Source organism: Columba livia, chromosome 3 (assembly GCF_036013475.1).
Source record: "Columba livia isolate bColLiv1 breed racing homer chromosome 3, bColLiv1.pat.W.v2, whole genome shotgun sequence".
Classification (NCBI taxonomy): domain Eukaryota; kingdom Metazoa; phylum Chordata; class Aves; order Columbiformes; family Columbidae; genus Columba; species Columba livia.
The window spans coordinates 45,600,246-45,625,035 of NC_088604.1; the positions used below are offsets into that span (position 1 = coordinate 45,600,246).

Genomic DNA, 24,790 nt, shown 5'->3' on the forward strand with positions numbered 1-24,790 from the left:
AAAGCAATGTAGTATGGAAGAAATTCACCTTTAATATTTAAGGAAAAAAAATGAACACGTATAACCTGGAAACAGAAAATAGAAAGACTACAGTAGTTCAAACTGATCTAATAAATGCTTTTTCATCTTGATTTCAGTGTGTTACTTGATATAGCTGTATAAAATTTTGTGCAATATACAAAGATTTTATTTTTATTTCCTGGAATTATATTCTGTAGAGTCTCAAGGTCAAACATTCAAGTAGAAAGTCAGAATGAAAGGGAAATTTCTGCCAACTTCTTCTTTAAGTTTTTTTGGTTCAATGCCAACTTAAAGAATTGCAATCATTACAACTTGCCAAACCATTTTTCTGTGCTAGGGACTTCTGTACAAGCTGTATTTCTAGGAGACTTTAGCTTATATGCCTCCTGAGACCATGAAGATCACCAGTATACTACAGCTTTATTTTCACTGTTAAAAAGTGTATGTTCTGAAATCACACTCATTATTAAGCAATAAATATTTTGAGCTTAAATTGTTTTGAAGACAAGACACTTACAGTTTTACTATCACTTACCGCAAACGATTGACACAATGAACTGCCTTGGGTGTTCTCAGAGCACCTGTAAACAGATCACCCTCTCCCCTTCTATTTACATGCAGCTGTTCCTGCTTGAATTGTTCCTAAATAATGATGAAACAGCACATACTGTATTCCCAAAATGTTACAGACATTCCTGTGTCCTTTTTGTGTCATTTTTGAGACTTTTTCAAACTATAGTTCAGGAAAGTAAAGTTGTTTTGTGATAGCCATGAATGCCATCACCTTTGTAAATTGATCAAAGACCAGAACTAAATTTTATTTTTCCTACATGAGTCATGTTGTCATAAACCAGAGCCGTGGTAACAGGTTTTACTCTTAGCTTAACAGTTTTACCCTGCTAAAAGTATGCATACGCAACATTTCTACTTCTTTCTAAAACTGTTTTTCTTTCCATGAGGCCATTTACAATTGCCATTCTAAATTTCATTTCTTCTGTGAGCTCCCATTCCTCACTGCAACAAGAAGCAATGAACTACAGCATGATTTTTAAAGATTTGTATTTTAAACAAATAGTTGGTATAAATAAAATCTTGGAGTTTAAATCAAATTCAGACTACGTATTATTGATTTTTGAGACTTCATGGCAACAGGAATGCTTGGCTGATACATCAGAAAAATTATTCCTTTCTGTTCTTTATCATGGCAGCTGTGCTGAGACGAAACACCATAGCTGACAGGGCCCATGAGAGAAAGTTGTTACGCTATTCTGTACTCATTACTGTGCCTAATTACTCTCAGACTACAATGCAAAATGCATCTGCTTTAAATGACATTCTAGTAACAGGCATGCAGAGTGAACCAAATATCCCTTTCTAATGTCATGCAAGTGATTTCCTCCTCAAAAGGGTGAATGGCATCGATATGTACATATATATTATTCACAACAATGTAACACTTTAATACTAATTATTCACTGCAGTTGAATGAGTTATTTTCATGTATCCTATAGCACCTCAACATTGTAAGTGACATCTATATTACTGGATCCAGGAGCGTACCCATGTTCTCAGGTACAGACACTCCCACAACTATCCTCTTCCAACCAAGTCTAGAAGACTGGTGGTGGCCCAGACTCTACTTTCACTCCATCTCTGCAGCTCCTGGTTTCCATACAAATAAAATACAAGCATGTAGGCCAGACAGAAGCAGCAGGGCTCTTCAATGAATTGCCAGATCAGGGTAATGAGGGAACTGTGTTTCTTGCACATGCCTGCGTGAGTGCTGGAACAAGAGGAATGGATTCATTTGGAGAGTCTGGTAACTTCAAACAAATTAAACTACTTGCACTTAGCAAGGCTGCTTATTTGCTTGGTTTGGTTTATTGTTGTTTGGCGTTTTTTCACTTTTTCTTTATAACTGTTGTTCAGTTTGCCTAAAACAATAACTTCCAAGTTCCATTTTTATAGGGAATTAGAATCTCTTACAGAATACTGAAGGGCCAGCTATCCTAATATTGCATCAGCTGAGACAGAAAACAGAGGTAACATTTTGGTTGGTTGGTTTTTTTGTTTGGTTTGGTTGGTTTGGGTTTTGTTTGTCTGTTGTTTTTTATTAGAAAGAAATTGTGTCTCAAAGAAGGATCAAGAACAAGCAGCAAACACTACCCGTATCAGAATTTTTTTTGTGTGGATCCTGTAATTTAATAAAAGCAATCTACTAGAAGAAATGTTTTCTGTAGAATATTAGTTGCACACTAAGTTTCAGCCCGCAGTGAATCTGTACCGATTAATTGTAAACCACTTAAAACCATAGTGTAAACAACTGTAATAGAAATCCTTATTTCTGAAGTTTACTAGCATATGATGGAACAACACTATAATAAGGCCTTGTCATTTGCATAGTTCTTCAATACTGTATTAAAATATTTCAAACATGCCACTCTTAATAGTTACATATTGCATTTTCATTTTTTTTTCGGAAATAATTCTGCTTCACATAAAAATTACCTTGGTTATTTTGCCACAATTATACTATAAATCGCACTTCATACTTCTCACAGGCCCTTTCCATTGAAAATATTATCCATTGCTCCTCACTTTCTATAAAACGCTATTGCAGACTTCCTGTGATTAACTGAGCACAGAGCTTGGAAAGACTATTTTAGTTTGGGTAACTCTAGAATCTCTATATAATATCAGCACAGGAGATTCCTTCTTAGCCTTTTTTGTCCTTGGTATCTGATCACTTCCTCTTTTCTCTACAATCCTAGATTCTAAAGAGAGGGGAATTATTTAGTTCTTTCTAGTTGCTCAAATAAAAACGAGTAGTAAAATAGGAGAGGCAAAAAATTGTTTGTAAGACTTAAAAAGAGTGGGGAATACAAAAATGTAAAAATAGTCAAATAAGAGCAATAGACTTCCACAGCATGCCTTACTTTCAAAGGCAAATATACGAGGCTACTTTCTTGTCATACCTTGGTAGTAACAAGGGAACACCCAAATAAAAAGAATGTTACAAATTACAAAGATAAATCTAAATTTAGAAAATAAAAATGGAAAAAATTGACACCAAATGCTTCTTCAGTTCAAATTTTACTGTCATTTAACATGTTTGGAAATGCTGAAAAATTATCCCCCAAGTACATATTTGGGTTACACAGGAGATAGATAGAAGCAGATGCTTCTGCAAAAGACTGAGTACTGAAAAGAACAGATAAATAATAGTTTCTGGCATTCACAGAATATATTATTATATTTTAGAGTTCTCTCAGAAAGAAAAAAAGGGGGGCAACACATCTGAAATGGGATTTTGAGCATTATTACTTTGCAGTAGAAAGTAAACAGAAAGAGATCTGACTGACAATAAAACCTTCTCAAGCAGTACAACTGTACGGGGGTTTTGGGTTTTCACAACACAGAGGACTGTGAAAGGCAGTTTGTGGCAGAACAGGTCTAGAGAAATATCTCTCTGAATGTGCTCATCATCTGACAGTGAGGAAAGGATGCTAATTCTGAAGATGGAGACAACATGGAAGTTGGAGAAGCACACAGAGCATTAAGATGTTTCAGGGAATCTTTCATAGGAGAAAAAAAACACTGACTTCCCTATATATAATTCATCATCCCACCTAGTTATTTACAGCTATCATAGATATCTGGTAATCAAAACAATCTGAATCGATTGTTGAGTCTGAAGCATGATTGCCTAATGTAAAGTTGCGTACTGGTTCCTTGTTCCCCTGATTAAGAGCACTTGTTTGCTGAATATTTTTAAAGAATCCCCAAGTTAATGCAATTGAATGAAAGCTGTCAAAAGATTTCTCTAGAGTGTTTAGCTCCAGCAAACTCATATGAATCAGGGAAAAGTATTTATGTCACTAAATTTTTTTCAGTATATTTTCAGGAATATAATTCAAGAAATTCTACATATCAAAAGCACACATACGGAAAGACACCAAAAACAACAAAAAAAAAATCTGTGGGTGGAAAGATGGACGTGTAAGAAAATCTATTCTTTTCCATTCTTGCACCAACCATATTCTCTCTCAAGTCATTCATAACAATTAAAGGTGATATGGTGATGTGTCAAGTTTGGCAGATATATAAGCGGATACATGCACATACACAATATAATAACAATGTGCTAATGGTGATGATAGCTGGTAATGAAGCATCATTATGGCATTTTAATGTGTCTTATCATTATTACTCCTATTGACTTGGAAGTAAACAGTGTATTCAAGAAACATAACCCAACTTGAGGTCTTGCAGTAGGCAGGCATTTACAGCTGTATAGAAAAAAATGTTGGCAATACTGGCAATTTAATTTCAGATTTACTAATAATTTTGTAACAGTGAAACAGTGTTTGAGTTTAAGGAGCAAAGTTTCTTGGTAAAAACAACAAAGCAGAACCATCAGTTGTACCACTACAAAGGGGCTTAGAAGTACTTATATCTCTTCTTAGATCCTAGTGCTTGCTGCAGTCTAAGCTTACCTTACAGGATGCTCATAGGTTGGACTTTAAGGCCATATCAAGACACTCATTAAATTTGCAGATGACAGAAGACAGACTTTGTCTGCACGCTAAAGGAGAAAAAAATGATTAAGTATCCTTCACTTTCTCCTGTTTACAGAACAAGAGGCAAACCTTGGTCATGCTGCGTTAAACTCATGTCTTAGCCATTGACAGATGCTGAAAAATTTGGTGAAGTGTTATAAACATGTAAAAGAACTCATATATTTGTAGATTGTGAAGTATGGAATGAAATAATAAGATTTTCTTTTTTTCAGTTTGCCTGCATTTAGTAATCAGATTGCTACTGTTAGATTAGCCTAATCATATATTTAGGTAAATTAGGAAAAAAAAAAAAGGTAGCAATTAGATAGTCAAAAGGAATCTCTGCATGCATCTAGCTATACAGTAGGAATTATTAGTAGAAAAACACATACTGAAATATTTGGATTAGCTTGAACTGCATGCAGTAAGGACCCTGAGAGAAAAGCAACTCACAATCCCTGCTCTACCAAGGAGTGAGAGCACATACATTGTAAGGAACTGCTGATTGACAGGTTAAATGTTTAGGTAATTTTGGTATTTGTTCCCCAGACTTCACACATTCTATTAAATAAATTTCTGCCTCCCAGAAAGACTCAACTCAGTCTTCTCTTCAAGCCGAAGGGGTCATTTGAAAAGGGGAATATGAGGGAAGATAGAGGGCAGGTTGTTAGGACTGTATCTGATTGATATAAATAGGAAAAGACAGTTCACCAGGAAGAGTATTTATACTCTGCTCCTCTCTTGCTACAGGCTAGCAGTAACAAATATTCCTATTATGAATGAGAACTGAGATCATAGTGGAAATTCTGAAACCTGTCCATCCTGTAACTGGTGTGTATCAAAACTTTTGTGATATATTTGATGTTCCAAAAGGTGTCAGAATGGTATAGCTTTTTTGTCCATTGCAAGGCTCATGTGACACTAGAATTAGGCTTTATTATTTGTTTTTGGCATAGTTAAGCTTCTTCTCTGTCCACAAGACTCAAGTGGTATTTTTCACCCATGGCAAAGTGATTAGGACAGTGCACATTTTTCTGCTTTTCCTATGCCAGAGCAGTGAGCAGGTATGTGGAGCACAGAATGTTCGAATTGTGACTGAAATCCATTGCAGGTACTTCACAGAAGAGAAGTCTAGTCCTCTAGTAAGCCAGAGATGAATACAAAGTTAGCAGAAGTCTCTTAAAGATCCACGATCACATCATACCAGCAAAGAGAAAATGTTCACCTTCAGCCCTCCTTTTGATATCTGTTCAAAGAGAGTTACAGAATCACACAGAATCACTGAATGTTAGGAATTGGAAGGAACCTCAAAAGATCATTTTGTCCAATCCTCCTGGTCTCACCAGGGCAGAGTAGAGGGGAAGGAGAACTTCTCTTGACCTACTAACCACCCCCCTTCTAATACACCCCAGGATGCCATTGGCCTTCCTGGCCACAAGGGCACAGTGCTGGCTCATGCTCATCCTGCTGTCCACCAGGACCCTCAGGTCCCTTTCCCCTACACTGCTCTCTAACAAGTCGTTCCCCAACTTATACTGGTACCTGGGGTTTTTCCTACCCAGATGCAAGACTCTACACTTTCCCTTGTTATATTTCATTACATTTTTCCCCGCCCAACTCTCCAGCCTGTCCAGGTCCCGCTGGATGGCAGCACAGCCTTCTGGCGTGTCAGCCACTCCTCCCACTTTGGTGTCATCAGCAGACTTGCTGACAGTGCACTGTATTCCCTCATCCAAGCCATTGATGAATATATTGAATAGTACTTTTCCCAGTACCAACCCTTGAGGGAATCCACTAGATACAGGCCTCCAACTAGACTCTGCCCCATTGTCAGTTCACTGAGTCAGGGCTGCTCTCCACCGTTCCCCAAAACATTATAATAATTAAGGCAAGAAAGATGGTCCACATAGTATGGCTTTCTCTATGTGATTTTAATACAGTTATATTCTAATTAAACCACATTGCCCACATCTTGTCTCTTTTCCTGTGAGGCTAGGCCAGGGCTGATCTCAGCCTGAGGTGTTAGCTGTAGATAAAACCTGAACAGCATAGATTGCACACAAGGAAATAGATCAAGCTAATAACTGGTAATGAGCTCCAGGGAGAAACACTGCCATTGAGATTTCAGCACTACAGTGCTCAGAAGTTAGCCACCCAAATCTGAAGGGACTCTACTACCCTGTAGAGAAAATACAGTCAGCACCCTATACAGTCAGGTGCCTTGATTTGAGTTTTGAGATGATCAGACTATTGAATATGGGTAATTAGAGGTTCATCCATAACTGTTTCTCACTTTGTCTCATTGTCACTATGGGTGTAGAAGGTTTGACTTAGATGTCCAAATGATGCAGAGATAAAAAATTGCTTTCTTTTAAATCACTCCTATGGCTAGTAACCACCTTTTGTATAATGAAGCTGTTATCACAAGTGTACTTTGTTAGCACACTAGTCTGTGAAAGGACTTGCTTTTACAGCTTTCCTGGAATTAAAGATTGCATCCATTACTAAGATTTACTAAAATCCCTAAACCCTATCCTCATCATGTCAAATCACTTAAGTTATTTTAGTGTTTTATTCAGAAACTTTTCTGGCTGGATTTGAGCAGTTATGTTTTTATTTTCCTATCAGTTTTCTATTAGCTTTGTTATAAACCTTTTGTTGCAAATCAAAGAAAGCATGCTTCACAGAGAGCTAGCCTTGTATTGTCTTCTATAAAAAGAAGGGCTGAGGTAGATTTACCTGAGGTAGATTTCATGGCCCCTTGTACAATGTAACTTTTAAATAAGCAAAGGTTTTCAATAATGCCTCATAAAAACAGGCTTGATGAAATACTTAATATTTCTAGATTTTAAAGCCAATTTTGACCTCTTTCACATTCGTGTAACTTCCACAGTATTTCCATGAAATCTAAATAAAAAGAGACACCAAGAAACTTTACTGTGTCCTTTAAAACTTCGTTGATCTATTTCTTTTGGAGTTACCAGAAAATCTTTGTAAAAGTAGCAAAACATGAGCATAAACTGTCCAAGCTTCCAATTACTGAGAAACATAAATACTTAAAAACCAATTTACTGTTTCAGCTGTTGGTAGTTTATACTAAAGAAAGCTATTCCACACTTAAGTATAATTTCTGTTCAAACAAGACGATGTTCAAAAGCAATCCCATTTGACTCCGTACACAACAGTAATGAGCTGATCCTGCCATGGGTAGGAACTGCTTTGCCTCCACGTTACCTCCCAAATCTGTTCAGTGCCCAAAGAAGAACTTACAAAAGATGGCCAGGAGCCAGACCAAAACTGTGTAAAGAAAACAGCAGTCTGGAAACGGGTCCCAGATACCAACTGGTGGTCAGGTCTTAACAAAACCGAAAAGCTGACCATTGTGCTATGTAGTATAGCAAATTGAACACAATCAGGTGTTAACATGGTTGGTTCAAAAAGCCAGTGTGGTTCCTGCAGGCACTGGTGGTGCTGAACTGCAGAATCAGTGCCGATGCACAGCTTGGGATCAGCACTAACTTGATGTGTTCTGTACTATGAAGCCTTACATGGTATAAAAGCTTACAGGAGGGAGAACATCTGCGCCTCTAGCAGCTCTGTGGTAAAATCTAACATTTCAACTCTGTTATTATATACATGCACACAAACATAAACACATTTATTATAAATATGAACTATACTTATTTTCAACTCATCGACTTTTTTTTTTTTCCAATTATGGCCTTGGCTCTCAAATGCGAGTAATTCTTGTAAAATACTGCAGCATTTTGAATACACAAGTGTATGTACAGCAAACACCAACAATAATAATGTAATGCTGTTCAGCCTAAGGTGGAGCAACTCTGTGTGTTCACTTGTCACCACGGCTGGGCTGCCCACCAGTCCCATTGGGGCTAGGAACAGTAACAGATCTCATTTCTTTTCTTTCCCGGTCCAAACTTTCTTTTACTCTGTTTCATCTCTGTAACTTCGAGAACAGAAAAATGTCTTTACCAGAGCCATGACTGAGCCCCTAGAAAGCTACCTTGGATTTTTCTTCATTTGAGATTTAGGGCTGATCCTGATATATACTGGAAATTAATTTCATGAAGTTGCTTTGAAAACCCTTCAAAAGGCTTTACCTTCCACAGGATCATACCTTCTACACCCAAACTTTGGAAAGAAATGCCTTCTTTCTAACGGTCTCCTCCAGACCATTTTTATACTTTTTTTTTTATTACTATTTTTTATTAGCAATGAGCTTATTTCCTACCTAGTGCAAGCTTTGAACCTTTTGCAATACACGCTTCACGGATCAGTTGCAGTTTTCCCGACAGCTCAGCAAAGAGGTGATGTGTTGTTGATAGCCACAGCTACAGCAGATGAGACAGATGGTGAATCAGAGCTCTGTGCCCTGTGCCCTGAACTGTGCAAAGGCCAGGGAGGGGGGACATTAAGCCAGGCTACTGAGGCCCTGATTTAATTCTATACTTATACAGGTTTCATGCTAGTAGCTGATATGATAAAATGTTTATGCTTCAGTATTTACGTGCATTATGTCAGCTAAATTAAGAGGTCCAATAGTTCTAGCTTGAAATAGGTAAACACAACACAGCATGATAAAGGGAAGTCCTGTTTTAAAATGTCTGATGTCAGCTTGATGTGGTAGCCTTCATAAATAATTATTCAGTCCTTTGCTATATTAAATTTATGACCTGTTACTTGAGTGTACATACTTTACTTCTATACCTTTTGAAAGACATTATACCTTTACACTTCATAAAACATTCAAAATGACACAGAAGAGCTTAAAGAAAAATGCTTTAAAAGGCTAAGGTCAAAAATATGATTGTAGTTCTACATGCTAAAAAACGTAATGGATATTAGCATTCTACTCTACTAGTATCTAAGGCATCTACATAGGGCAGAGAGAGCTGACATAGGACTCGGAGTGTATCTGCCCCTTGCTAGGTCAAGAACTGAATGCGAGACCATTACCTAAGGCAACAGTAGAAAGGTACATTTTTAATACAGTTAAGTGAAACCCACTTCCTTTTTCTGCTCTGAATTTGTATTCTAGAGGCAACAAGCAGCAAGAACAAAGTAAAATAAAAACTAAACAAGGAAACGAACAACCTTCTTCCAGGGAGACCAAAAAATATATATTAAAAACCAAACAAACAAACAAACAAAACCACAAACAAAAAAAGTTTGACGACTACATATTTCATTTTTAAAACTGGAATAAGAACCAGCTCATCCTGTTGCTGCCAAGGTAATATGCAAAACGTAGAAGTACTTGCCCTGCATTTCCAGAGCTTCTGGAAGGGACTGCTGTGACTGCTGAGCCATTCACAGAAGATGTATTTTAGATCAATCCCACTTATGTCCAATTTTTGAGCACTCTTAAATCTTTAGAATAAAGGACAATGAAGTAGAGCATATGAATACCAACATGCTGTATGGAATATTTGTATGAATATTATTGTGCACTAGAGAAAACAAGTGGTTTGAATATAATAAGATTAGCAGAGAACTGTTAGGTTTGTGAAAAAAGTTTAATTCACATTTCTTTAAGAAACTGACTATCTGTTTCAATCAGTTTCTTTACAGTCATATTAATTTATGAAGCAGAAACAGAGGGAAAGTTTGGGTTTTTTTCCCGTGGAAAAAATGTAAAAATAATTTATCTATAGAACTGCAAAACCATTCAAAGAACTGTTAAGGTTGGAAAGGTCCTCTCAGGATTGACTAGTGCAACTCCCTGCCCAAAGCAGGGTCAGCTAGAGCAAGTTGCTTGGCTATGACCGGTTGGGATATGTATGTCTCCAAGGATAGAGACTACACAGTCTCTCTGGGCAATGTCTTCCAGTGTTGGATTGCCCTTGCATCTCACTAGGTTGAGATTATGAACACTCATTATGATTACTCTCATTATTTTTAAAATTGAATTTACTGTACTTCAATTTGTGCCCTTTGCCTCTTGTTTTCTCACCATGCCTCTCACCAAGAAGAATCTGTCTCTTTTCATCCCCTCCCATAAGGTATTTACACACATTGCTCAGATCCCCCTGAGCCTTCTTTTCTCCAGGCTGAGCAATCACAGCTCTCTCAGGCTCTCCTTGTATGCTCCAATACCTTAATTATCTTTATGGCCCATCACTGGACTGGGTTCTGTAAACCTACATCATCCTTGCACTGGGAGGCCCAGAACTGGACTCAGCACACCAGACAAGTCTCACCAGAGCTAAGTACAGTAGAAGTATCACCAACGTCGATCTACTGACAACACTGAAAATACCCCAGGATGGTGCTGGCAGTCAGTATTTAAATACTACTTTTATTTTCCGGGTATTTTTGGCATATTGCCATCTTTGTACTCTTCTATTATGTTAATAAATCAATGGGCATAAAAGGGGAAGAAAAATGCCATCATGAAAAGAGCCTCTATCCATAGGAGATGACCACAAATAATGAACTGCATACATTCCTGAATTAAGCTATAGTAGAAATAGGCAGGATTTATATGGGCAAAACTAATTGTTGACAGGTATTATGAGCAAATGTTATGGACAAAGAGCATTACTAGCAAAGAGTAAGTGCAGTCATAAATTATAACTACATCTGATCTTGACTGTATAAATTGTAGTTTGACATCCCTATCCACTGCAAATTTTAAGTGCAGGATATAAATTTATCTTCCAGTCATATAATTGTGACATTATTATTTTTGAAGAAAGACTTCTTGGTTCTGACTTTTATTTTGTGTTGTCCTTTTGTATTAAGAAAAAATTAAGAGATGTAAGGAAAGTGTCTATCTTCCTGATTGTTCAAAAAACATTAAAGCAAATATCACATAATTCACTGTGAAAATGTACTCATATATTTATAGCTCTATTTGTCGTACTCTGAACCTTTTCTTAAGACATGGAACATGTTTCTTCGTAATCCTGAAGGATGAACAAATTGTAGTTATTACATCAAAGCATTAAGAACAATTAGTTTAGCATAGGATTTGTAGTTTGAGGTTCTTTTTCTTATTATTTTGCTCCGTTTTTTTTTTTTCCCCTTAGTGGCTCTTCATCTCTAATTTTCCTATACTAGTGGGTAATTTTACCCACCTGTTTCATCAGATAAGAGAAATAAATGGAAAGAAGGTCCTGAAAAGAAGGGAGGATACACAAGGCAACAAACAAGAAGCTTCCACATCTTAAACCTTTCTGACTTGTCAGCAGCAGAGATAGGATCTGGATGTACTGTAAGGCATCATGGTAAATAAATCTGTAATAATCTTTTCCATTAGTCAGATTGCTGTCTTTTGCCATAGTGCCAAGGGAACTGCTGCTCCTGGAAGATGCTGAGAATCACCCTGGTCACTTGTTTTGTGCACTTTTTTCTTTTTTTTTCCTATTGGGGCTGATCTGGCTAAGAAAAAGTACTGTGCTTTGCCACTTCCACAACCTCATAGTGATACAGGCAGGTTACACAAAAGGTGGACCAAGACATTCAAACAAGAAAATTATAGAAAGGTTCCACTGTCACAGTTTACAGCTGGTACACAGGGCAAATCAAAAACTAACTCTTGAAAATGAAAGATATGTGTTTCATACAAAAGAAACACCTAATACCTTTACAGACCAATGTTCTCCTAAAGCGCCTCTCCTCCCCTGACCTGTTTGTGAGGAGAAGAATCAAAGAGATGAATTAGAGAGACTAAGGAATAGAGCACTGTCATGGAGGCACCCCAAAGCCAGTGTTAGATGGACAATAAGTTCCAGAAAAGTGTAGCAAATAAACTGATTAGGAACAGGGTTTATACAATTATTTAGCAATCTGACAACGTAAAATACAGGTTTGGATATCAGTTGAGGAAATTATTGGGGAACGACAACATAAGAATAATGAGGATCCACAACATGCATGCATTCACTCACAAGAAACAAAAACAGAAGCCTCTCACTCATGGGTAGCCAGAATAAATAATCACTTACTTGGGTGAGGCAAGGACTCATCCTTGCCTGGGTTGGGCAAGGACCCATTCAAGGATATATTCAACAAATAACCACTCACCACAGGAGGAGGTGAGGTGCTCTCAATCCCAGGAAGTCTCCTTAGACAGCGTCCCAGTCTAAGGGGAGGGCTCCAGTTCACAGACTCGCTGCTCCCAGAAGACCACTCCAAGGTGGTCTTCAGTGGGGACCCCGTTTTATAGCCTGGTCAGATCTGGCTGTGGTCACTTCAATATGGTCCAGAAGCTTCTCAGCTTCTCCGGGCACCTCCTTTGTTGAGGACCTTGTCGATCGACTGCAGGTCTCACCCCTCCTGCCCCACCAGCTGGGGGGAGGTGAAGTCACCCTGCCCCGGGGTAGGGGATGATGTGACTGTCAGCACCTTGGCAAAACCCTAGATGTGTACATTGGGACAGGCACAATGGGTCACAAAAGGTGCTAAGGAGCCATTAACTGCCTCACTGAAGGCTCCGGATCTCAGGGGGATGTGCAACTGCCACAAGTACACTGAACTGTATGCTGTAGAACAAACAGCCTACAAGCTCTGCCTTTTTGTTTGAATGCAACTGTGGGTAAACCATGTGTGCTACTACCACCAAAAATGTCACACTACTTTCTACCTTATAACACAAGATTCTGCAGTATAATGTCTTTGTCTTGGTTCTCCCCCTTTACTTCTTTTTCCAAAGGGCTCTAATTCTCAACCAATTAATACTGAATATAAAAATTAACCTAATAGCAAGATAATTTGTAAAGTGCTTTGAAAGTCAGTGTAAAGCGTTTAATAAGGCTAATGTTCGTTTCTCACAATAAAAGCATGAGATTCCCTCCAACTACTTTCCCTATGAGCAGTTCACTTTTTAAAGATTATTTTTTAATTATTTTCCACATCAGTTCTGAGCCCCTTAGATACATTTTTTGCTTGGGAATCTCCCAGGGATTCCCAAATAAAACATAGTCCAGATTCAGAAAATTCTTTAAATACAAACCCAAATACATATTTAAATGCTGATTTGATTTGGCTTTAGTGACAATAAACTAATAACATTTCCTGATTATCTTTTCAACAAGTGATCAGGCATTTCTCTTTTTTATTATCAAGTTTAAATAGCTTTCTGGCTTCTGCTTAAGCTGAAACCTCTGTCAGCAGTTTATGCGCTCACTGTCAGAAGGCGGAAACAACAGGCAGTGAGCTCATCAGTCTGCAAAACTGGAGCAAGAGGGAACTCCAGCAGAGGAAAAAGGAGTGAATAGCTGAGGACAGGAAAGCCTCTTGTTTCTGTTTTGCCTTCTGACTGCATGCAAGCAAGGTGCATTTTCCCAACAGAAACTGTGCACTTGCACAGCTATATGGCTCCTGGTACTCAGGCCTTGAACTCAAGTCTCCCTTCACCTTTTCTGCCAGTGAGGAGTAAATCTACCAGTGAACATTAATCCTCTTTCAACATGAGGAGGGAGATGATGCTATGATTTATTTTAGCTGACGAACAATCTCAGTGGGAAAATCTGGTGAGCAGATGGAAATTCTGCCCAGAGTATCCATGAATAATTATCACTCCTTAAGAATGAATTTTTCAGGTGACAGTCAAGAACAAAACTGAAGGAACCTGAAGAATACAGAACCTGGGAAGCTAATTTATTCTACAGTATTTTCTTTTTCCCATTGTTTCCATTACAGAAGAATCTGGAGTCCTTATGTAGAGTCTTGATCTACTCGACTATGGAAAGAAGTAAAGCAATGACAATCTGCTGGTAGAATTGTGACAAGAAGCCAGCATGGACCTTCAAAAACTCAGACCCAGTTTGTTCAGCTTCTCAGATGAAAAGATTCACTTGTGATCTCGAAAGAATTAGTAAAGCATAGCTCTTACTTTTTCAGAGCATAGCTACTAAGCAATTTTAGCCAAACAGTCCTAACAAGATTGTTCAACAAGATGAATTCAGTAAGACCAGTAGAAAGTACTCAAGGAAGGTAACAGCCACAACAGAACTGAATGCATCATTCCCAGTGGGGAAAAATCAGCCAGGCAGAAAATATTTTAAGGACATAAAAAGATCAGAGGCATACTATAAATTCATAAGACTCTGCTATTGTAAATACAGATCTCACTTCAATATATATATTAGGAGGACCTGCATAGGACAAGAAAGGTAGTTATCTTTGCCTTGTCCACTGGTAGTATGGGGCCCCCAGCTGGAGGATTCAGGCTTATTTTGGATACCTTCCTCTTAAGAATGATGCTGGCAAGCTGCAGAATGCAGACGAGAACTGGAGAAAACACAGAAATGCAAAGGGGTTTAGAAAACATGACTTAGGAGAAAACGTAGAAGATGTATTTAGTCCCCTCCCAAAAAATGGGCTGGCTAGTAGAAAACATAACTGTCTTCCATTACTTAAAAAGCAGTTATAAAAAGGGACATAAATATTTGTTCTTCACATACATAGGGGGAAGGACAAGAAGAAATCAGCAAAGACTTTAGGTTTAAAGCAGTAAAAATGTTCTAATGAAGAGTAATGAGGCACTTTATCAGGCTACCCAAGGATGTGATGAACCATCTTTCACTGTTTTTAAGAATAGATTAGAGAAGCATATGATACTTTTACATGATCCAGCTTCAATGCAGTGGATTGAATGAAATGCCTTCAACTCTAGAGATTCTTTCTGATAATACATGCCTATGATCCTTTCCACTATTCGTGTTACGCTGAAATGTACTTGAAAATATTGCAATGATAACACTTCTTTGAAAAAGGATAGTAACAGTCAGTATACAATGCCAGGTTAATTTTGCAAATAACACAAACTATTCTCTTATGCTTCTGTACTACACTAAGTGATTCCTTCATTTGCAATATATAGGGAAGGAAGGCTTTCAGTGCCATACATTCACCTAAGGCATATCTCTGCTACAATGCGCTTTTTCTCCTCTTAACTGCAACAAGAAAGGATTTTAATCAAATATCCTTAAAAAGAGATCTGATGAATAAAATTAATATATTTCAATAGAGCAGAAGCAGGCATGATTAAGGCATAAAGAACTGAGGTTAAAAGGGGCTACCATAAAAGGTTGAGTAAAAATTAATTTTAGCATAGACTTTGTACAATACTGCATAAGCTATTCCTTTGTTTCGTTGCCTCTTTTTGGAGCCTTAATTTTCAGTTAGTCACTGGCTTACATCTTATCTCATACCATAATGGCAGAAATTAATGGGATAAAAGTACTCCATTGAAAGACAAATTATCGTTTAACTGATCTACTTCACTGAGTGCAAATTCCCTCTGCTCCCATTAAAAGCTTTAGAGCTGTAGAAAAATGCTAGTTAACTAAAATTGTGTTTCTTTTCTTAGACCATAAAATTTTCAGTTATTCTGTCTGTAATACCCTTGTGTAAATACAGTAATTTTGAAGCCTTTCAGTATAGTGTGATACATATTTTGGCATTGTTGCATGTCTGGATTTCTTCCATGGTACTTTAATTTTGTGGTTCAGTGAGCAAAACTAAGAGTTCTCCTGAAGGGCCTTGTGCTTAAAACAGTCAGGGGCGTGTTGCCTGCTGAAACAGTCAATCTTTCCCCTTGATGAGGCTGTCCAGCCACCGTTTGTATGAACTGCATCTTTGTTTAAATTTACATCAGTTCTTAGCAGCAACTCCTTTCAGGCAAATAACAAGCTGCAGTAGACAGCTAAACAAGGAAAAACATTTTCACGATATGAAACAAAAATGTAACATCTGTTGGAATACAAGCATTTTCAGCATTTTGAGAGGAAGTTACAAATACAAAAAACTGAGAGATGTCATCAGCTGTGTGAGGTTGAAGAACCTCTAAAATGAGAAGAGAGATCATTTTTTATGTGTTGTTTAAGCTTAAAGATCAAGATTTCTTTTGAAGGAACAGAATATAGATTACCTATAACTTCCCAAATCCAGGAATTACAATTCCTTCTACTCCTATAATAGAAGGAGAAAAAAAAAAAAGTTCCCCATTATGATTAGAAGAGCAGAGTTATTTGATAATAAAAAAATCAGAGAATCATTTAGGTTGGAAAAGACCTTTAAGATCGAGTCCAACCATTAACCTTGCACTGCCAAGTCCACCTCTACATCATGTCCCTAAGAACCACATCTAAACATTTTTTAAACATCTCCAGGGACCGTGACTCCACCACTTCCCTGGACAGCCTGTTCCAATGCCCGACAACCCCTTCCATTAAGAAATTTTTCCAAACACCTTATCTAAACCTCCCCTGGCCCAACTTTGAGGCGATTTCCTTTTGTCCTCTCACATGTTACCTGGGAGAAGAGACAGACATGCCCATTAATCCTTCAGATCAATCCATGAAATAAAGTGTTACTTAAAGGTTTTACCAGCTTACTATATTATTCTTGCTCTAAAGAGAGCCTAATGTTATGCACACTCCTCATGCATGCATGCACATGTAATAAGTACATACATGCACAAATGGCCACTCATATGACTGTGAATTCAATATCTGAAACACTATTCATTAAAAGTAGACTATAACCATCAGTGTAACACAGAACTTTGACCAGATCAGAATTTTTCTGCCTCTCATTAACTGTCCCAAAATATTCATTAACCAGTCCTATGGTATTATCTGCCATTTTTAAGTATTATAATGTATATCAATAATCCTAGCCTTCAGGGCAAAGCAAAACAAATCAACCAGAACACCAAACAAGTAAGAACACCAACACTTCTTCCTCAAAAATCCAAACAGTATTTGCTAAGAGCATCATGAAATAAATAATTTTAAGTTTTAAGAAAAACCTACATACATTATTCTTCTAAATTTTATAAACTACTAATAGACAACTGATTTTCTCCTGCTTGTAAGCTTCCTGGTAATTTTATTTATTTTTCTTTATACAACACACCAAAATAATTAAATTTCAAGACCTGGAATTTCAGTCCTAACTGGAAGAAACATTTAATCTAAACCTTACGAATAAAGCCCGGAATTAATTTGTTTTAGTGAATTTTTGCCTGAGTAAATCGGACATGACAATGAAGATAAGGCTTTAAGATTTTCTCTCCTATGTAGCTAGAGCAGTGGAGAATCTAGAACTGACCAAAGATGGCAAAACGAGGCACTAAACCTTTGCATTTTCTATGCAACTCATCTAAGTGAAGAACCAAGATGTCAAAGTCACACAATGAATTGCTAGCTCAGTAAAGGCAAAGACAGTTTTAACCCAGAGAAAAATCAGGATATTATTCAGTCATTCTTGGTGGCCCTGGAAATGTGACCATTATCATAAGCAAGAGCTTCAGTTTAGGGAATTCCATGGGAAATAAGAAAAACTAAAGATCCTGACACAGACAGTGTCTCAGCTGTTGCAGGCCCAGCAGCAAAACAAAAAACCCACTGGACTAAGTCCAGTTGCAATGAAGTTATTTCATTACATGCCTACAGCTGGAACAAAGGCAAGTCTACGATTACCTTGATTTAATTAATACAGCATCCCTGCATCTATAAACATAATCACATTATTTTTTGACAGCCAGACAGAGAAAGTAGAAACTTTTGCTGAATCCTTGAGGAACTTTTAAGGACACAGAACAGTTAATATGGGGGCAGGTAATAAAAGTACATTTCTATATGTGCTAGCAGAGAGAAATCCAGTCTTCCCTGCATAATCACCTTTCTACCTCCCAGGACTAGGTGGAAGCAGATGAAAACCAATGGAACACTACATACCTGCCTAGGAAAGGCCTTCAGGCTGTTCTTCACTGAACCAGCATATCCAAAAAGGTAACGTAAAGGGATAATATAAACTGCATTTCCAAAAATAACAAAAATTCAGTCTTTATAAACTATTAATCAAGTCTGATTTAATGGGATCATTATATCTGGCATTCTGCATGTGCTAATAGCGTCTAATGCACAGATGCTTTTTTTTGACTGTTGAATGAATAATGATCTGGGATTCAGGTTTTCTTAATGGCTCCTTAATATCAACCACTTTGGCTAGAGCTGCAAATAAAAATACATGACATTTATTTTATATTAGCAGCATGGAAAATGTGTATATTTGTAATCAAGGTAAAATTTGACAATGTAGACTTAATGACTTTAACTGAAGAGAGGATGATTATGAAGAGCACTGCTTCCAGCATATATATATGGAATGCTGTCACATTAAAAAGTGATGGGAGAATACACAAAATATTGATAAGATACCACTAATTTACACAGGTTCTTTCTGACAGAATTTATTTTTTAGAAACTTAGAAAAGAAGGCAGGAAAGCAAGGTCAGAAACACAAATTTAATGTGTTTTCCGCCATGCAGCACAGGAGGTAGAGGGGAAAACAAACCAAAACAACAACAAAAACACACACAAAAACAAACAACAAAAAACAAACAAACAACTTCAGAGGCCTGTACAACATATGTATAACTATTCTTTTGCTACACAATTCCTATCTGTGATATCTGTATCTGTAATCTGTATAATACATAACTTTCACAATCACTTGTTGGACTTTTTCTGATACGGACAAAAAGATGGAAAAGAAGCCAAAAACCATGGGTAAAGAAGAATACATCTATTCTGTAGCGCCATCAGAAATCTGACTTCAATACGCACAGGCATATAAATGAAATTGAATATAGCTAGGCAAGTATGAACAAGCCACCTGTGAATCAGTCAAGGCTTAGTTCAGCTTGTGTATGTCTAGATCTAAAGCACAAGCTCTGGAGAGTTTATTACTATCAGAAGTAGCTAAGTGAAAGATAATATGAGTATAATTACTTATAATATAACAAGTGTTGTCATACACAGGCATTGGTATAATCTTAGCAAATTTTCCTAACAGTTACACTGGTTTTATGTAGATGCGTGTATCATAATGAGGTAGGATGATCCTGTATTGATGGGCAGATTAATTGCATAAGTATTTGTCCAGCTTAGTCTTAATGGTGCAACTCTGGTGCTTTCAGCTGGCCTATCCATGCTGGTATGTGTCAGTAACTCACTATGAGGAAGGAAATTTAACCTCCTTTGGAGATTATTTTACAGAGGAATTAACTCTGTATACTCACAAGTGAGGCTGTTCACACTATGAAATTACAGAGTCATTAAGATAGTAGGGATAAGGCCATTCAACTCAAAAACCGCTCCATACATGGATTTAAGTTGTCTGTATAGGGATGGGACTTGATATAGGATCTGTGTTTGAGTTACAGATTGATTTAGGTTTGTAGTAAACACAAGACCTTGGTTATGATGCTGCTAGAGACATAATCAGAATAAAAAGAATCATTAAAGAAAAACCTTAGTTTGGTCACTTAAATCAGTAGTTGTGACAGTCCATACAAGGAAAAGTCTTAAGTGTGAAGTGTGAGTATTTTTATATAATTGTGGTCGTTTGACCCTGACTGGATACCAGGTGCCCACCAGAGCCACTTTATCATCCCATCCTCAACTGGACAGGGGAGAGAAAACACAACTAAAGGCTCATGGGTTGGGATAAAACAGGGAGAGATCATTCACCAACTACTGTCACAGACAAAACAGACTTGACTTGCGGAAATTAGTTTAATTAATTACCAACCAGATCTTAAAAACACTTTCCCCCCACCCCTCCCTTCTTCCCAGGATTAACTTTACTCCCAGTTTTCTCTACCTTCTCCCCACAAGCAGCACAGGGGGATGGGAAATGGGGGTTGCGGTCAGTTCATCACACATTGTCTCTGTTGCTCCTTCCTCCTCAGGGGAGGACTCCTCACACTCTTCCAGTGCTCCAGCCTGGGGTCCCTTCCACAGGAGACAGTTCTCCACAAGCCATGCAAGTGCTGGTCCTTCCACAGGGTCCTTCAGAAACAGACTGCTTCAGCATGGGTCCCCCACAGGGTCACAACTCCTGGCAGCAAACCTGCTCCAGCCTGGGCTACTCTATCTCCATGGGGCCCCAGGTCCTGCCAGGAGCCTACTCCACTGTGGGCTTCCCATGGTGTCACAGACTCCTTTGGGTATCTCCCTGCTCCAGTGTGGGGTCCTCCACAGGCTACAAGTGGATCTCTGCTCTGCCATGGACCTCCATGGGCTGCAGGGGGACAGCCTGCTTTATCTTGGTCTGCACCATGGGCTGCAGGGGCATCTCTGCTCTGGTGCCTGGCGCAACTCCTGCCCATCCTTCTTTGCTGTCGTTGGTGTCTGTAGAGCTGCTTCTCTCACATATTCTCTCTTCTCTCCAGCTGTAATTACTGTTGTGTGGAAACTTTGCTCCCTTCTTTAACTGTATTATCACAGAGGTGCTACCATGTCATTGATGGGTTTGGCGTTGGCCAGTGGAGAAGCCATCCTGGAGCCAGATATCATTGACTCTATCAGACATTGGGGATGCTTCTAGCAGCTTCTCACAGAAGCCACTACTGTAGCCCTCCTGCTACCAAAACCTTGCCATGCAAACTCAATACATTCCCCCTCTCCAAAAAGGGCTGTGGTGGACTTACCTTGGTTAGATGCCATGTACCCACCAAACCACTCTATCACTCCCCTCCTCAGCAGGACAGGGAGGAGAGAAAATAAGATGGAAAGAAGCTCATGGGTCAAGATAAAGGCAGCTTAATAAAGCATAAGCAAAGGCTGCACACAGAAGCAGAGGAAAACAAAAGACTTGTTTTCTACTTGCCATCACCAGGCAATGTCCAGCCATTTCCCAGGAAGTAGGGCTTCAGTAGTAGCAGTTGTTCTGGAAGACAAATGCCATAATAACGAATGCCTCCCCTCCTCCTCATTTCTCTTAGCTTTTATTGCTGAGCAGACATCAAATGGTATGGAATATCCCTTTGGTCAGTTTGGGTCACCTGTCCTGGCTGTGCCCCAAGATCTTGCCCACCCCCAGCCTATTGGTGAGGGGGGATGCTGGAGAGGCAGCCTTGATGCTGCGCACAGCAGTAGCCGGAACACCGGTGTGTCATCAGCACCTTTCTAGCTACCAATACAAAGCACAGCACTATGAGGGCTGTTATGAGGAAAATTAATTCCATCTCAGCCAGACACAATACAGTAATCAATACAATCAGTGACAGCTGTACTTTGAAAAACAAAGCATGAATGAATGCAAATGAAAAAAATCAAAAATATCCAATTTAGATTGTGAAAGCAGAAATGAGTCAGATTTGGAAGGTTAAAGTTGCAGTCTAAAAATGAACTTCTCAAAAAGTTAAGGCATGTTCTTATCTTGGGGCTTGATTTCTCACACATACATACTCATTGAGACAAATATCTCCAGCAAATGTGTTTTAATGTTAATTAATTGTGTCAGACTGCAAGATTGTTCAATCTGGGTTCTGTTAAATTTATGGATCATTAGTCTCTTATCTTTTCATTATGGTCTCCTGAGATGAACCATCATAAAATTAAATGAACACAGTAGGAAATTATTACAATCCTCCTTTCCCTTTCACCCTACCTCCCTCACTAGAGGAGACAGGGTATCAATGCATTAATTCTATGCAACAAATGATAAATATATGTTTTAAAGTCCCTGAGCGTCTGAATTATTTTGTCATTTTGTAATTGCTGTAATTAATGAAAAAGATGTAATATATGGGTTTTCCCCTAATACCAAAAGTACCAAGACCACACTAAAGCTTGGCTGCCAACAATTAAATAGAACATCAAAAAAGGCAAATGTTTGAAAGGAAAAAAGCTAATGATCTGTTGCACTCCAATAAATGAAAATTAACACACACACACCTCTGCCCCAATTTCACAGATATAACTAAAGATTTGTGCACATAAACAAAATGTTTGTCCCTAGAAATTTATGTTCCACTCTTTAGCCCTGAGCTTGTTTTCATGACTAACTGAAAGACCATTCAGTACTTCGGAGAAGTGTACAACTATACCAGGAATAAAACAATCACAAAATTCATTTATGGTAAATCATACTGCCAGAAAATAAACTCTAAGAAAGAGTAATCACTCGTAGACTAAAAAAAGCCCACAGCACTTCTTGTAAATGTTGCAATACAAAACTTCTATTCACCCCAGGAAAACAAGTATCTTTTTAAAATGCAGAGCTCAGTTTTGTTTCAAACCACATTTTGACTTACTAGACTCTCCAGCTGTATTCATCAGAACTATGGTTTAGGGTTTTGTTTGTTTGCTTATTTGCTCACTTGTTTCCATTTTTGTTTGCATATCTTGCCTGCTTTAAAATATATTAAAGGTGTCTAAAATTAGAGGGACAGAAAAGGAAGTGTTTCATGCACAAGAGATTCAGTGTCCTGAATATCTGTGCCTCTGCACTTTATCTCCTGCAAACAGTTGCCTCCTTGGCATGAGGTATAATTCACTGAAATAAAAGGATACAAACTGCAGCTGCTAGTAATAAGGAGAAGAAAGCAATTAGTTGTTCACAAATGTAATTTGAAAGGTCTATGGTGCACAAAAGGGATTTATATTTAATACTGAACCAAACAGACATACTTGACTGTTGCATAAAACTTACTGTTTTCCAGTCTTTTTTTTTTTTTTTCTGTTTATCAGGTGGGGTGGGAGAAAATTCCATTTCACCCTTTGTCCCAGAGATTTCAACACTGAGATCAGCAAGAGTTATCCTGAAATGGCAGAGCAACAGCCACGCATCCAGAGTGGCATTAATGGACAAACTAAATCAACAATTAAATGAGATTAAATACAAAGTAATTAAATCTTGAGAAATATTTTGTTGACCTTGGGTTGATTTAAGCCAGGAGTTACCTGAAAGGACCTTTACAGATAAGAGATTTAGCTCTGCTAGTGATCTATTGGTCCTTGGTACCCCACTTCTCTAGTTTCACTTTCACTCTTAACTCATTAGAGCTTGTAAGCATGGTGAAAAAATTCCAAAATATCAAAAGTAAACCTCTCACTCTATTTGAGTCTTTCACAAATCTACAAAGCAACAAAGACTGTTGAATTCAGGAAAGGAGAATATTCTCAATATCCAGGAAATCTCTATACATTTGAAAGTGATGTGGCTGGATCCTGTTACAATCTGTCTGCTGCTCCAGCTGTGGAGACCTGAGAGACAGGAGAAGGTAGCATCCCTCTCCTTGTCAGCTGGTAGCTGGTTTCCTTCGTTTGTATTCATTTCACCTAACTTAGGTGCAGGACTGAGCCAAAAGCAAGGAAAAGTGTAAAGAGGCATAAATCATCTACTTCAAATGTCTCTCTCTCTTCACTCCCCTAAGGCTCTTGCCAACTTAGTACAACCTCAGGAAGATGATGAAAGATCCTAATACCTCTTTATTCCTCTGGCACAAAGACTGATGACATTTTTGTTTTGGAGATGTCAAACAAGAAAATGAATTGAAAGAAATATACTTGGGTAGATTTCAAGCAGACCTCTAGCTAGTTCCCATTTTTGCGAAGGATATACATTGGTCCAGGAGCATTTGCAATGAAGATAAGGTCAAAACTTCCTACTCAAATAATTTCTCTTAAAGAATTAGCAAATTGGAAGGCACCTCTACATGCTCAATATATACTTCTTTCATAAAGACTGAACAAGCTTTACTGCTCTATATTTAACTTTTAATTAATACAGAAATTTGAAATTTGCAAAAATTATATTATATTAAATGAAGATCACCCAGAAGACATGAGCAATCCTAAAATTGTTCTTTCTAAGTTCTTCTTGTCTGCCAACTGTGTTTTTCAGTATTCATATTCAGCATGTTTTAATATTGGTTTAAGAAACTTTAATAAGTTGCAATAAAAATTACTGACAACTATTAAAATAAAAATTTAAATCTTGAGAATAGTCATTCATAGTTAGCTTTAGCAAAATGAGTGATTGGCAGATTTGTCATTTTGTTTTCAGGCACGAACCATACTTCTCCTAGTGCATGGTTTCCTTTCTCTCAATATCTTTCTCATTCATTCTTTCTCTCTTTCTCCTACATATTGAACGTATTTTTGTGTAAATGTATATTTAAAGGTATAATTATGGGATCTAGTCCATATTTTAGCTAATCAGCATGGCAACACTGACATCCAGATATTAGCAGAAAAATTATAAAAGTTGATGAAAACATCTCCAAAGACAGTAGACTTTCAAAAATTGCTTAGTAAATCAATCATTAAATATAATGAACATATAAAGAGTAAAGAAATGTAGATACATGGCAAATTCATGCACTACTGTGCTATGGAAACACATGCAAGTGATTAAAATGTGGATAAAGAATGAAATTTTTA

At 37.8% G+C, this 24,790-nt stretch overlaps 1 long non-coding RNA gene across 2 annotated transcripts in view; it reads left to right on the plus strand.

The window, feature by feature from the left end:
- The window catches only part of LOC135579023 (uncharacterized), a 50,213-nt gene that overhangs the window by 15,122 nt on the left and 10,301 nt on the right, over nucleotides 1-24,790 (plus strand). For both annotated transcript variants that reach the window (XR_010471268.1, XR_010471269.1), the window contains exon 2: nucleotides 18,251-18,346. This is a non-coding gene — a long non-coding RNA (uncharacterized LOC135579023). The remainder of the gene's footprint in view (nucleotides 1-18,250; nucleotides 18,347-24,790) is intronic.